This window comes from Podarcis tiliguerta (genome assembly GCF_965153285.1).
Source record: "Podarcis tiliguerta genome assembly, chromosome: 7".
Taxonomy (NCBI): domain Eukaryota; kingdom Metazoa; phylum Chordata; class Lepidosauria; order Squamata; family Lacertidae; genus Podarcis; species Podarcis tiliguerta.
In genome coordinates, this window is record NC_139540.1 from 27,963,785 (window position 1) to 27,980,526 (window position 16,742).

General features: G+C 42.2%; 1 long non-coding RNA gene across 1 annotated transcript in view; it reads left to right on the forward strand.

The window, feature by feature from the left end:
• The window catches only part of LOC310682563, a 238,227-nt gene that overhangs the window by 203,400 nt on the left and 18,085 nt on the right, over positions 1 to 16,742 (forward strand). The gene's annotated exons all lie outside the window — the stretch shown is intronic.

Sequence of the window (16,742 nt, forward strand, 5' to 3'; positions counted from 1 at the left end):
GCTGAGAGTTGTTGTTTTAGCAGCACTGTGTACCACCATCTATAAGTTCACCATCTATAAGCTACATAACTTTAACATTTCAGCAGGTACCCCCCCCATCTTCCCTCATGTTATCAGTGCCGGATTTACATATAAACTAAATAAGCTATAGCTTAGGACCCCACTCTCTTGGCCCCCCCAAAAAAATTTAAAGGAACAAAACCTGGATGTACATTTCCAAAATATAAGATAAAAAACAAATAAAATAAAACCTACATACAGCAACAGTGTTTTGTGTTGTGTAGGCTCCTATGATGTAAGTAATGGGCCCCGCCTGCTAGCCTGCTCCCTAAAATATTCAGTACAAAAAACAGTGACAATTTGATGTTGACAAAGGACGGCTGGACATATAAAGGGTCCCTTTACCTTCAATAGCTTAGGGCCACATGAAACCTAAATCCGGCCCTGCATGTTACCCACAGTTTTCCACATTAGGGGCCTCAGGATATCATTTTTATTGCACATTCAAGATCCTACTATCCATACTTGTCTGTGTCTGCAAAAGTTCTAGTGCTTCATTTCCAGTCAGTGCACCTCATGTAACTTCTTGCTGAAATCTTCTAATGTTTCATACTACAAATCCTCTGAATTTTATTTACACACACACACACACACACACACACACACACACCACTTTAGTTGCACTATAGCCCCTCCAGACAGCATTGTGGAAGCATCGCAGAGCAACTAATAAAGCAAAGTAAATTCACTGCTAGCTGTACTATCAATGTGTCAAGAACATGTTGCAGGATACTCATGCAATGAAATACTGCTTTGAATTGAGCCCCCAATATGAAAGTAGCCACAGCAAGTATTTACTCTGTAGATTCCCACTGACCTATAAAATGTGAACACAACAAATATTGCAATGTTAGCATCCATCTGCCTCAGGAGACAATGGAAGTGTGTGCCTTCAGAGGTAAAGCCAACCCATTGGAGAGTTACAGTGCCTGCTGTGGCTGTGGAGACTGATACAGGAGAGACATGTTTTGTTGCAACTGGGGCAGATGAAGGCATCCGGTTTTGCTGCTACAGGTGCACCATTTTAATGGTACATTGTATTACATCAACTGTCACTATTGCAGAGATCACTATGAAGCAAACTGACATAAGGCATTAACTCAGCAAGTTAAAGGAAATCAACCAAGGACCATCAGCCCCACTGCCTGGCTGGCCCTGCTACCTTCTCTCCCCCCCATCCACCTCCTGCCCCCAATCCACCCACCTCCTCCTCCTCTGCTCTCTTGGGGAGGCAGGTTTGTTGTATGAGAGCTCCAAATCAGCTTTAACTGCACCGCTTGAATTTGCTGGTATGTGAGTTAATCCCACCTGGAAAATAGCAGCAGTCTGGAATCATCTAACAACAACAAAAAGTTGGCTGAGGAGGAGGAGCCACTGTCACCATGTAGAGTCAGGAGGGTTGACAGAGGCAGGGGGAGAGCAAGGCAATGGAGGGGGATGCACCTGCCTTCAGTCATTTGTATCCAGAGAAATGCCTGAGCTGGTCTATAGAGGATTGTCTTCACTGCTTGTTGGGACTCGGGGTTCAGAGCACCCAGCAAAACTGCAGATGTGAAAAGAGGAGCCTGATTTCTTTCTTTTTAAAATATATATCTTTTATTAAATATTTCTTAGTTTACAAAAATATGTGCATTGTCTCTTTTTTTTCAAGTTGTGTTTTCTACAGATGAGTTTCATTTGTTGTGAGACATTAGTGTTGCATGCAGTGTTAGGTTGGGAAGAAAAGAGGGGGAAATGGTGAGTGGGGTGGGGTCGGGGGGCAATGCTTCTATTCTTCCACTTAGTGTATGTGTGGAGTTTTGTGTCAGCCTCACTTGTGTGGGTTCTCTTACTATTCGCTTGTTGTGTTTTCCTGGTGGTGAGAGAGGTTGGGGGGTGGCCTAGGGTATGGTTGGTTGTCCTTGGTTGGCTGTAGTGAGATTTGTTTTTATGGGGAGGGGGGTGTTTTTGGACCAGGTTAGCCATATTGATTTGTATACTGTTGGTGGTTTCTTGTTGTCTTGTTGGGCTGTGTATGTGAAAAAGGGGAACCATACCGGGGTGAAGGAGTCTTCCTCTATTTTTCCCCTTGTCAGTTTCAGTTTATTGGTTAGTTTTTCTGATAGGGCTGTTTCCCATACTATTTGATACCATTGGTCAGGAACCTGATTTCTTTGGAGAGTACAGTGGTACCTCGGGTTACATACGCTTCAGGTTACAGACTTCACTAACCCAGAAATAGTACCTCGGGTTAAGAACTTTGCTTCAGGATGAGAACAGAAATCGTGCTCCCGCAGTGCGGCGGCAGCAGGAGGCCCCACTAGCTAAAGTGGTGCCTCAGGTTAAGAACAGTTTCAGGTTAAGAACGGACCTCCAAAATGAATTAAGTTCTTAACCCAAGGTACCACTGTATTTCCTTGAAGGAAGAGGTCAAGAAATGGTCTTGTGCACAAAAGACCTTCCTAAAGAACAGAAAGGCAGCACTAGAGTGTACTTAGGTGAGGTGAACATGAAAGCGAATCTCCACCCCCACCCCACCCCCGAGCACCCTAAAGGGCAAGCCTACTGAACCCAATGAGACTTGATTTCTGAGTAAGCATATATAAGATCACACTTCATTTTCTCTCATTAGGATCAGTGCAATAGGCAGTGCCATTCTAAATATGTTTACTCAGAAGGCTGCCCTACTGAGTTCAGCAGGATTTAGTCCCGAGTACTAGTAAAGCCTTCTTAGGATTATAGCCTTAAATTTTATTAACTTTGGCTGGACTGTGCCCATAGTGATTTGCCCAAGGCCACCAAAGTTGAGCAGAGCTTTTAACCTGGGATTCCCACAGCTAAACTCAACATAGTAGTCACTTGACACCACACTGTCTCCACTGAATACTTGGAATAAATTTCTGTGCTCATTGTGTTCTTTGCAATACATCTGCAGATGTTGCCATACCTGTAACCCCAGACAAAACAAACTTATAGCCGAAGCCGACATAGTTATACTCAGAAGTAAGTCTCATCATATTCGGTGTTGTATATTTTTTGATGTGCACAGGGTTGTATTCACGCTCTATAAATCAAGCAATTGGTCTTGAGATCCCATAAAATGACCATTTGTGGGCCTTTTATGTCGGCAAGCATTAATTGTCTTACTGACGAATTAAACATCTCAACCTTTATTTAACAGGTGGAGTACAATTTTCACCTGGGTAGACATTTTATTATTATCAGTGTATCTTTGAGTTGGGGCCAGTTTTCATGTTGTAAATTATTATTTTAGTTCCAGTGTGGTTCAAAAGGAAATTGGGATAGGAAACTGGGAGGTGTAGCTTTTAGTCACAATCCTAAACACACATTCGATCAAGTCCCATTGAAATCCAGTTGTCTTAGTCCCAAGCAAATGTGTTTAGGACTGCTGTAAGTGTTTGTTCAGCTTACGCTTCCTTTTATATCTTGAAAATTATATCAAGAATTTGGTAATATGAAAATATATTTCGATTTGAGTGCTTGATTTGATTGAATAATTTATTAAATGTCCATTATTAACCAAATTGAAAATAGTTCAAACAGCTGATAGGCCTCCTATTTACATAGCATTAATTAACCATATAGCACTTTTGCACTAGTGACACTGAGCTCTTTTGAGGCTGTGGCCAACTATGGGAGAGAGGGCCTTTTCAGTGGTGACATCCTGACTAGAATGCTCTTTCCAGAGAGACTTGCAACGCACCTATATTGGTATTTCAGCACCAGGCAAATAGCTTTTAATTTTCCCATGCCCTTTTGTGTGTTTTTATGCTACATTATACTTCTGTCATTGGGTTGTAGTCAACTAACTCAGAGTACACCCACTGAAATGAATAGACCTACGTTAACTGCAATACTTAATGACGGTGGAACCTTGGATTGTGAACATGATCCGTGCAGGAGGCACATTCGCAACCCACAGAGTTCGCAACCCGCAGCACCGCGTCTGCACATGCGCAGGTCACGATTTGACGTTTCTGTGCATGCACAAAGTGCGATTTAGCGCTTCTGCGCATACGTGAGTGCCGAAACCTGGAAGTAACCCATTCCGATACTTCTGGGTTCGGTGTGGTACGCAACCCAAAATCATGTAACCTGAAGCATCTGTAACCCAAGCATAAGAGTTAGAATTTAAAAAAACAATGGGGCATAGTCAACTAAGTTGAATTTTAAATTACTTGATTCTTGTGAGTCACAAGAAATAAAATAATTTAAAATTCAACTTTGCTGTAGGGTTACCCGTAAATATTGTATGTAACCAAGTGAGCTTCCTTTAAAAAAAAATCAAAAATCAAAAATCCAGATCATGGTCTGTTTGTACCTGCAAAATACCTGAGGCAGAATATTTAGATGGAGAGAAGCTTTCTAGTCCTATTGTTGTTTGCAGATCGGTTTGGAAAATATGACTTTCTAGCTGGTTGGCTAGAACGTGTGGAACTGTGTCGGGCAGAACTAAACTTGGGACTTGTAGTGATTTGTGGGTGGTGGGCACGATTGGCTGCCCACTTTCTTGACCGTACATGGTTAAGAAATTCAGCCAGGGTGGGGAAAACAACCTCCTCAGAATTCCAGAATTTTTAAAAAGCAAAGGCATTTAATAGGCAAGTGATATGCAAGTCTTTTTTAAATGAAAGCTTTTTTTTTTTTAATTGGAGTTTCAGAGGATGACCTGATCGTATCCACCCTCGAATCAAAGCAGTGGCGTCTGTATTAGCAGTGCCATTCCCTGAGCGACATCTGATGCCATAGCTGCAAAGTGGCAAGAGTCCTTTGATCAGGCTGCAAAGTGACGTGGGCGATCATCAATATATCACATGAAGAGGCACTGACACATCCCGCCCTCTGCCCTCTCCTGACTCTTCCACTTCCCGCAAAGTAGCAGCTGCTTGTTAACAACTTCTCTTGTCTCTCTCATAAAGAAGGGTGCCGCTCCTGGTATTGTCCCACACTTGACGACAGCTGTCGTTTCCATTTGTCTTGTGGTTGCAAGAGACAGATGGAGGCAGACAATGTGGAGGTAGCGTGAAACATGGCACCACCAGTCATCCGAAATACCTTCATGCTAATGCAAGGAGTATGGGAGGGCAAGCACGCCGAGCTCAGCTATATGCAGAGAAACGGGATCAACAGCTCAGCCCTGCATATATTTGTTTTGTTTGCTTCACATTACATTCATGAATCGCTTCCCGTGAAATATGCCCAATTTTCGCAGCAAAACATCAACGAATAAAAACAATTGCATATGTAAAATGACATTTATTTAAAAAAAGAAGCCTTTTTGTTAGGGATTGTAGGACAAGACCTGCCAAAGAAAATAAAGAACTTATTTATGTATGCTACAACAGCGGCAAGAGTTTTGATAGCACAAGGATGGAAGAATGAAGAAATCCCGACGAAAGAACAGTGGCAAGAGAAATTGATGAACTGTGCAGAACTGGCTAAACTGACATACAAATTGCGAGACAAGGACAATTTTGACTTCAAGGAAGAATGGGAGCTTTTTACAAATTACTTAAAAAGACAATAAAAAGAATTGGACTCTTTGGCAGGTTTTGAATAAACATTCACAAATTTATTAATTGAATGCATGATAGATAAAACAAAGATATGTACAATTTTATAATATGCAGAGAATAACATGTGTTGAGAAATCAGAGAAAGGAGCTGAGGGGGAGGGGGCGGTTGAGGAGGGAGGGGGGAAAGGGAGAAAGGGGGAAAACCAATGTATGTATTAATATGATTGATAATTGATTATGTTGAAATTGCTTAATAAAAAATTATTTTAAAAAAAATTGCATATGTGTTGTTGTTGTTTAGTCGTTTAGTCGTGTCCGACTCTTCGTGACCCCATGAACCAGAGCACGCCAGGCATATGTACAAACAATATAAAACAACTCCACACACACACACACACACACAACTTCCTCTGCTTATGTATTTACTTACTCTTGAAAACCTAATAGAAACTGTTTTAAAGAACCAAATTTTAATACAACATGGGATGAAGATGTTTTTCAAGGCTTGTTGAAAAAGCAAGGTCTTCAAAAAGGCAGCACAGATTATGCCTGTCTGATATGAAATGGGAGGAAGTTCCAAGCGGCAGGTGCCACCACACTAAAGACCCTGTCCCCATATCGTTTGGAATGGACTTCTTGATCAAAGGTATCTCTCCTGTAGAGGCCTTCTCCTGAAGAGCACTGTGATTAGTTACTGTATTTATTTATTTACTGCCTTCCACACACATGTCTCAGGACGATTGGGCATACAAAGTGCATTGAGAAAATCTTTTGTGTCTTGTGGTCCCAAGAGTTACAGGGCTTTGTAACCAGAATAACTAATTGGCAGCTAGTGCAATTCTTTCAATGGTGACGATAGTCAGCTCCAGTGGTGATAATGATAATAATAATAATAATAATAATAATAATAATAATAATAATAATAATTTATTATTTATACCCCGCCCATCTGGCTGGGTTTCCTCAGCCACTCTGGGCGGCTTCCAACTGAATATTAAAAACAGTACAGCATCAGACATTAAAAACTTCCCTAAAGAGGGCTGCCTTCAGTTGTCTTTTAAAAATAAAATAGTTGTTTATTGCCTTGACATCTGATCAGTTAAGCCATTGCATTTTGCATCAGCAGCAGCTTCCAGGCCAACCTCAAGGGCAGCCCCTCATAGAGTGCACTGCACTCTACGTGGGGCTGCCCTTGAGACTGACCCAGAAACTCCAGTGGGTGCAGAATACCGCGGCGAGACTCCTTACAGGGTCCTTGCCGCAGGTTCACATTCACCCGTTGCTATACCAGCTGCACTGGCTCCCGGTGGAGTACAGGATCAGGTTTAAGGTGCTGGTTTTAACCTTTAAAGCCCTATATAGCCTAGGACCCTCATACCTACAAGACCGCTTCTCCTGGTATGTCCCACGGAGGACCTTATGGTCTTCAAATAAAAACATCTTGGAGATCCCGGGCCACAGGGAGGTTAGGCTGGCCTCGACCAGAGCCAGGGCTTTTTGGGCCGTGGTCCCAATCTGATGGAACGCTCTGTCACAAGAGACTAGGGTCCTGTGGGACTTGACACCTTTCCACAGGGCCTGCAAGCTGGAACTGTTCCACCAGGCCTTTGGCCAAGGCACAGCCTGACCCCCTCTCTCCTTCTGTAATCCTCATAGAACTCTAGCCCAATGGTTGCCATTAATTCGATTCTGAATTGATTTTAGAATGTATTTCAATTAATTTACTGTGTGATTTTATGTACACTGTGCTTTTTTACTTGTTAGCCGCTCTGAGCCTGGCTTTGGCCGGGGAGGGCGGGATATAAATAAAATATTATTCTTATTATCATCATCATCTAGGAAAGGAGAAACAATTCAGCTCCACATGATCCGCCTCGAGGACCAAATTTGAGAGGTGATCAAGTTTTCCCCCCACCTTTAAGATCAGAGTGAGAATGAGGACTTTAAAAGTGGGAGGAGACTTGCAAAAGCCCTTCCTTCCCTTTAAGATTAAATTTGGCTGCCCAGGCTCTGCAATCCTGTTCCCTGCGAAGAACAAGGCAGAACAGCCAATGTAGGATTAAACCAGTGATGTCAACTGATGGGAGGGGAGGAGAGTGAGATCTGAAGGAAATGGCCTGGCAGGTTGAACAAGCCCCTGGGTCTGAGGTTCCTTAACTCCACAGTATCCCATTCTATCCTGGTCCAGGAATGGCAATAGCTGTCTTACCAGCCAGAGTTAGTAAAAGGCACTCTCAGCCACTGAGGCCAGCACAGGATTGCCATCAAGTATTCTATGATTCTATGATTCTAAGTATGCTCTCAGGAGAGAACTAGAGCCAATCTCAACTCCCAAGCAGGCATATCTGACAGATATCAGTGGCACCTCGGGTTAAGTACTTAATTTGTTCCGGAGGTCCGTACTTAACCTGAAACTGTTCTTAACCTGAGGCACCACTTTAGCTAATGGGGCCTCCTGCTGCTGCCATGCCACCGGAGCACGATTTCTGTTCTCATCCTGAAGCAAAGTTCTTAACCTGAAGCACTATTTCTGGGTTAGCGGAGTCTGTAACCTGAAGCGTTTGTAACCTGAAGCATATGTAACCCGAGGTACCACTGTATATGTTTGCAGAAACTTTTTTGTCACTTTCGTTCTTTTCATTTTTACCAAAACAGGAGGTGTGCACCTAAGGACATTAGAAGAGCCTTCTGGATCAGGCCAATGGTCCATCTTCTTCTCACACTGGCCAAGCAGGTGCCTGTGGGAAGCCTACAAGTAGGACCCAAGCACAAGAGCATCCTTCCCTCCTGCGTTTTCCAGCAACTGGTATTCAGAAACATGCCACATCTGACCATGGAATTAGCACAAAGCCATCATCACTAATAGCCAATGATAGCTCTCTCCTCCATGCATTTGTCTAATTCTCTTTTAAAGCCATAATTTAATTATGGTCTGTATGTAAAAGTACTTTCCTTTTGTCTAACATTCAGCTTCATCTCCATGAGATCTAGTATTATGACAGAGGGAGAAAATTTCCTATCCATTTTCTCCATGCCATGCATAATTTTATCAGTTTCTATAATATCACTGATTACTCCGCAAATGCTGCAACCTTTCCTCATAGAGGAGTCGTTCTGCCCAAGGCTCAATCATCAAGATGAATGTTTTTAATTCATGGTGCGTGTTAGTATTAGTGAACACAAAATGCACTTCAAAACATTGCATCATTCTTTAGAATTTGGTGAAATCAATGCACCCTGCTCCATGATTTTTTCACCCATTGCATTTTTGCAGCGCATGGCATGCACAGATAAACCTAAATCCCGTTTCAGGAATTAAACCCTGAGCTGGACAATCTGCTTTTATAAACTCTGGCACAGTCTGGCTCAGAAAAATCCAGGAATGAAAATCTGACCTTAGCTGCTTGCTTTTAGAAACTCAAGGCATGTCTCCTCTGAAATGCCAGAAGACTGGCAAATCACTACTGCCATCATAAAACCTTCTGCCGTCACTGACCTTGAACTGTATTAATTTAAGGTGAATTATCAGAGACTAGAGACTACCTGAGGCCACAGGAGACATTAATGGTTTGTGGAGCAGCACTGCTTTGTAGAGAGTAGCACATTTGCTGCAGAAGTAGATTGTGTGTTGCTTAACTGTTGTAAAACATGAAAAAACGTTCAATGTGATAGGCTGGCAGGAAATGTGTAAGACATCCCAGCAGCGGCTGGCCATTCTACAACTCTTCGTCATTCACTCTGCAAAAGAACCATTCTGTGGTTCTGTCTACTCTTGTGCCAAAGCAGGAGAATTGAGGGATTTCTTTTTTAAAAGGTATGGCAATGGTACCAGTTCCCAGCTCTGGAGTACATAGACAATGGGGATCCATTTGCACTTGTTCTGAAAGCTTTCAGTGCAAACCTGCATAATGCTTCCTCTGTCCCTTAGGCTTTGACCTGACATTTTACTAAAATGCAATTTAGGATTTTACTAAAATATTTGCTCAGCACTTGCTTTCTCTTAGAATGGCAATGATGCCGACCTGTCAGGTGCTGGAACTGAGTTCTGGCTGAAAAAAAAAGCCCTGTATTTACGAATGCTGAAAGGTATTTAAGTCTTGAAGATTTGGGCCCTGATTTAGCTCCACACTCATCTTGTTTCATGCAACTAATGGTCTTGGATGCTGAGGACCAACCACGTCAATAGCTGCATCCACCAAGCCCAGCATGGCTCAGATGTGCATTAACCAACTGCATGTTTGGATCTCCTTTGCTGGGAGAGCAGGGCATTCATGTACATTTATGCTTCAGTTCAAATGAGGTCATTAATGTTATTGGTATTTTTATTATTTAAGTGCTGACTTGAGTTGGGGACCCAGTTCTGTGTCTGAACACCCGGCTCCTTTGAAACGCTGTGAACATGTTTTAAATGGGGAAATGGTTTTTATGTTTAAAATATGAATAAATGAAATCTGGACTAGTCTCACAGACTTCTGGGAAATGGAAATAGTTAAAGAATTGCAACTAATAATAAACACTTTAGGCTCACGGTGATACTGACTTCTGGTATGCAGTTTATTTTCCCATTCCTATCACACTAACCAAACCAGTTATATTATATAATTATCAAATACATGTCATTCATGTCTTCATTTTGATTACAATTACCAAACCATAAATTACCAAACCAGAATCCCTGGTGCTCAAAAGGCAAGAGGACTGCATGAAGAAGCTCACATCACCTTTGCACAAATTTCTGTTTATGAACAATGGCAACAGAAGAAGAGGAGAGGAGAATGTTGTTGGCAAGGAGATCAAAGCTGGGATCCTGCATTGTCTCTGCCCACACATATAATGGACACAGTGCCTATAGCCAAGCACTGTAATTAGAGATCTGCTTCTCACATTACTAATGATCGTTCCAAAAAGAGTTGTGTGCTCAGCAAAGAAATGGCTAGAAAGGTAATCTAAGGTTGGTCAGTTAGAATAAGAAGGTTTATTGAACTCTAGAAATCTAATGATAATGCTAATTAAAAATAAAAAACCAGCAGCGCTTAACAGACACCAAACTTCAATACAATCATCCCTTCCTAACCTCCTTGCTCAAATTCCAGCTCTCCACAGCCCTCAAAAACCAGTGCAAGGGCTTCTAGGATTGCACTTGCAAAGCCTTGTGGAATTGCTGGGCGCTATTTTTGCACATTTGTACCCTTTCTGGGCTCTTTCAGGGCTGTTTTTGCCATTTTTAAAGTCACGTCTGGGTTCTGCAGGATGCACAGTCGCATGTCAGTCGGTCGCATGTAAATTGGGAGTTGCCTGTACTACTTTTGTCATTAACTCAAAGGGGTATTATTATATGGTGCTGTCATTCATTTCCCCATTCCAATAATTGAGAAACAAAGCCAATTTTTCTATCAATGTGTCTTGCTGATAACTGTTTGTTGGGATTGTTTGGTAAGCCAATATAGTCAATAAAACAATTTCCCAGGTCTTTCATGGCCACTCCCTTGATGTGGGAGTGTCTTTTTTTCTTTCCATAATTGTGCAACACAAAGTTTGACTACAGTTGATAACTTGATAATGAGTTGCCCATCTGTTTCATGAACTTTCAATTTCAAAAAGCACAGGAGTGCAGTTTGGGGATTTATTGTGTCCTAGATGTGTCTTAAGTAAGCTGTTGTAGTTGTGTCTGCTGAGGAACCACCTATGACCCATAGATGTGTACAACAGGGATAACCAATATGGTGCCCTCCAGATGTTGCTGCACTCCTTGACCATTGACCATGTTTCTGGGACTGATGGGAGTCTGCATGTTCCAGGCTGCCCAATTTCCAGACCAATAACCTGAGCGAACAAGTGCATTCTAGAGCAGAAACAAGCCCCCATTCCCAGCACTGCTTTGAACTGAAGGTGGTAAAGTTGTTTTTCAGGGAAACCTCCCCACTCTCATTGATCACCTCTTTGAAGAACTGCAAACAAGCTTGCAAGAAACCCCAGATATTTCTGGAACGACATAGTTTGAGAACCCCAGAATTACAAAACTGCTGCACAACATCTAAATGCAGCTTCCGCTGCCCATCCAAAAAGGGATTTTACACAGCTGTCACTTCAATGAAAGACGCAAGCAGAAGAGCCAGCTCTAATTATCGCTGCATAGATGTAAAATGCTTTCTGGTGGGTCTTAAATCCAGATGGGAGGCTCTCCTGGATGAATTCAAGCAAGGAAAGAGAGAAAACAGGGCCATTCTTTAACCTCACCCACCTTTGCAGGTTATGGGGCTTTTCAAGGCACAGCAAAAATTATACAGCACAAACGGTCCTCTCTCTTTGTCCCTCCCAATCAAGAAATGGTAATGTACTGGGCCAGTCCTCCAGGGCAAATTAGAGAGGCACGTATTAATCCAGGAGGAAATAAACACCCATTTTAATGTGTACCAGACAGATAATATAGCAGCCATGTGTCACCAGGACAAAATTCATTGCACTGCTGGAAACAAAGTGAGGCTGGAACAGTTCTCCACCATGCAGAGCCCATCTAGAGGGAAAACTCTGATCCCAAACCTCCTCTGCCTTGTGGGATATATTCGGGAGAAGGAAAGGCTAAGGAGTAAACCCTACACAAATCTGGAGTGGAATCCCTAAGGCAGTTGGTTGTTGCCTTGCATGCCTCCTCCCAGCATCTCCTGCAGCCAAGCTGGTTCCAAGTGTATTGTTCTGCTTTCCTTTGGACCACATCAGTGAGGCCGAGAGGAGAGTTTTGTCATCTGGGCAGCCCAAGGCCTCGAGAGTGTGACTGCACAGGCCACACTGCAGATTTTTCTCAAGAGCAGAAAATAATTAGCAGTTTTACAAAAGACAAACTATTTCCTTTTTTTTTTTTTTTTACATTTCTTTTGTTATTGATTTTCATTTGAAAAACCAAAAGTAAACAAACAAACATCAAAAGTAAACAAACATCAATAAACAACAAAAAACTAACATAAATTCCCATTACAATCCTTCATTGGTTACATCATCTTATTAGTATCCCTCCTATATACACATGTTGACAAACTATTTCCTGATGCTGAAAAATGAAATGGTAGTTGGTAACAGCAATACAAAAGAACTGGAGGTTTTCACCATCCTGCAAGATGTGAAACCCTTAGCAGTAGGAGGTGGTTCTGCAAAATTTGACAGGGAGTCCAACATCTGATGGCATTTGACATGTAACATGCCTCTCGGTACATTTGAAGGCATGTCACACTGTGTTTTGATTGAGTGGTGCCAAGGTCTTGGGGGTATGTTGCAGCCAAGCAGCCAGACTGTCATATGCCTTTCACTTTGCTCCGATACGTGCCACGATGTGGAAAGCATGATAGGTACGGATGGAAACCCTCCCCAGAGCCAGAGCTGTGTTGGAAGAGCTGCCAAAGCGAAAATAGCAAAATGTGGAGGCAAATATTGTGATCCTTTCAACAAACAGATTTGACTGCTTCCCTGTCATTTTCTTGTTTTAAATTTAGCGCAACAGACACCTTTTTGCAAAGTTGCTACAACTGAGCAAACACAAAGTACAGCAACTGGATACTGGTGCAGAACATGGCAGCTTACTGGTAAAGTCCCTTCTTAGTTGTGATGTACAATCACATTCCTTTAGCCGTGTATTTGACTATACAACTGGATATACAATTCGGAATATTTGAATGAAAACATGCATGTATCGTGCACAGAACCTTAGAGAGGCGAAGCAAAGGCATTTTCTGCATTATTAACCTTGCAGAAGAGACCATTTAAAAAATGAGAGACTATTGATCTGTGGTCATGTACTTAAGCAATCAGTTAATCCATGTAGGGTTTATGCAACACAAATCTTTCATCTATTTAAGGCACAGCTTCCAGATTCGATACACTGAAATGAACTAATCTTCATAAGTAGGTGACTTGTCATAGGTATGCATTTGCATGACATATGCATTGAAATCCAAATCGCAATGCAAGAATGAAAATCTGAGATGAGCTATCTGCTTTTAAACACTCTGGCAAGCCTGACTCAAAATAATCCAAGAATGAAAATCTGACCTAAGCTGTTTGCTTTTATAAACTCCAGACGTGTCTACTTTGAAATTCCAGAAGATTGGCAGCTTTTTTTGTCTCATGTTGACCTTGAACACTAGATTCTGACGGGAATATCTGGCTATCTGGAACATTTGCCACCTTGCAACCAAAGCAGTCATGTGAGGTCAGATCAAGAGGAAATGAAGTCCATTGATAAGAGTTTCAATAGGGGTCCATTGAGCGATGGGGCAGAGGCATGGAAATGCCCTGTTGCTGCAGGTTACCTGGAAAGGGTTGGAGATGGGTTAGGACAGTGAGATTAGCACCAGCCGCAGCACCATCTTAGCTCTTTAGGTGCACCTGAGCAGCCACATCCTCGCTGCTTTTAAAATACTTGCTTTTAACATGTAACAAATTTCCAAAGGTCAGAATTGCTGACTATCAAACAACTGCTCAGGTTGGAAGGTATCAGCTGCTGAGCCAGTGCAATGGCACAAAACACAACATTGTTGAAGCATTGCAGGTGGATATGGAACAGATGCACCAATGTATTTCCAAGCCCTCAGTTTAACAGATTTGTGGCTTTACCTGGGAAAACCGGCAGAACAGTGCTCTTTCAGCCAAATGAGCTGTTCTTCTAAAGGGCTTATTCACACTTACCTTTCCTCTGCTCTTTCCAGGCATGGTCCATGATTTAAAGCACCCTTTTTTTGTTGCTCTGGAGCTTTCCCAGTGAAAAACCGCTCTTTAAAGCTCAATTGGAGCAAATGCCAATTCACAGAAAACCTGAGCTGATGTTTACTCCAATTCAGCTTTAAAGAGCAGGTTTTCATGCAAAAAGCTCAGGGCAAAAATTACCCTTCAATTCTTGGACATGGATTGTTAAAGCATAGACCTGTGCCTGGGAAGAGTGGGGCAAAGGGTAAATGTGGCTAAACCTTAAGTCTTTCCTCCTCCCATCTGAAAAACATTTTATTCATCTGAAGCACATAAATCTCTCCTTGGGAAAATTATCCCGTTTGAGAAACACATCCTCCATTAAAAGGTTACCATATTCTGTTAGGTCCTTTCCAAGAACATTCCATTTTGAAACAGCCAGTCCTTTAGCAAGTATCATTTGCTACCATTTCCTTCTATATGGGGGTACTGTTCCTGAAATAGAAATCCCAAGTGACTGCACTTGATCAGTAATCTAGTGCTCTTATTCTGCATCAATTAGTGTTTCTGAATAGTCTTTAGAGGCATAATCTGGACATCAGCAGGGCACAGATAATTGTGTCCAGGCTATTTTTGTCTACCAGAATGTCACACTTGGCACACAAACCATAGCTGGTGAACCTGCTTTGTACCACAGATACTACCTGAGCACTGAGTGTCAGGACTGGATCTAGCAGCAATCCCAACATCCGAGTTTGCTTTTTAAGGGGAAGTGAGGGTTAGTACAGAACAAGAGAAACACAACCTCCCTGATCAGATGGACTAAAGTCTTTCCATCTTTCCTGGATTCAGCTTCACTCTGTTCCCCTGGAGCTAATTCATTACTGACCTCAAACGCACGTTCAGAACTTCTTGTACTTCACCATATGAAAAGTAGAAATATAACTGTGTGTAAAGCGAATCCCCATGACTGGGTGAGCTCCCGTTGCTCGGTCCCTGCTCCTGCCAACCTAGCAATTCGAAAGCACATCAAAGTGCAAGTAGATAAATAGGTACCACTCTGGCGGGAAGGTAAACGGCGTTTCCGTGCACTGCTCTGGTTCACCAGAAGCAGCTTAGTCATGCTGGGCACATGACCCGGAAGCTGTATGCCGGCTCCCACGGCCAATAAAGCGAGATGAGTGCCACAACCCCAGAGTTGGCTATGACTGGACCTAATGGTCAGGGGTCCCTTTACCTTTACCTTTAAAGGAGGCTTTTGATGGCACCTTACCCTGAACCACAAGATAATCTTTCCCAGCAGTTTCATGTAGATGTTAAATAGCATATAGGACAAAGGTAGAGCCCCGGAGGAACGCCACAGCAGAAAGATCATGGTTCAGAGCAAAAGCTCCACAGCACCACTAGATAGGTCTAGAATTGCTGCAGCATCATGCCCCTAGTTCCTATACCTGGCAGGTGATCCAAATGGCTATAATGGCTGATGCCATCGAAAGTCACAGAGAGATCCAGTAAAAATAACATTCCATTTGTCAGTCTCCTGGTATACATCATCTGTCAGGGTGACCAAAGTGGTATCAGTTCTAAACCTGGAGGAGATGTCAGTCTGAAGCAGAACTAGATAATAAATAACAATGACTATTGTATTTTAATATTTTGTTGGAAGCTGCCCAGAGTGGTTGGGGAAACCCAGCCAGATGAGCAGGGTATAAATAATAAATTGTTGTTGTTGTTGTTGTTAGGAATTCAGCTGCAACCACCCACTTAAGAACCTTGCTCCAAAAGGGGAACTTTGGGACCTTCAGTTCAGTATTAAATATGCATCTCCTGGACCCAGCTTGTTGCCCCTAGTTTACATGACTTTATTAAGTCATGAGTCAAGCAAACATGTGGTCAGTCAAATCTCTCCAAGGATTCTGTCCACATCCTCCGGCTGCAACAAAGGCAATCACAGACTAGACAAACTAGCGACCAGATAAACAAAAAAAGGACTAAACAGGTTCTGGACACATTTATGCACAAATATTAATTAGAGCGAACAACACCCAACAGTAATGTGTATCGCCCTGTTAACTACAGTCACTGCAGCATGAGATAATAAATTAGTACTTTCCATTCTAAAGCCATTCACACAATACTTCTTCACATGCACAAATTGTTATATTTATAGCATAAGCCAATTCCTCCTAGGGTTATAACAAGAATTAAGTGTGCAATGCCTGTAAATGCATTGCAAATAATTAAGACCCTTTGGCAGTACTAAGCATAATTGTTACAATACTTATTAGAAGACATGAAGCTGTTCATTATAATGTTTACTGGTTTAGTAGATCCATAAGTTCCAACAGCTCTCAAAAGTCAAAACACAGTTGGAGATAGTCAGTGCATAGCATATTACATACACAGTTTAATCCAGCGCTATCCTCACATGGTGCTTGGAACACACAGCCTTTTTAGTAGTTAAATGGAGCTGTTGCACAATCTTCCTAGGAA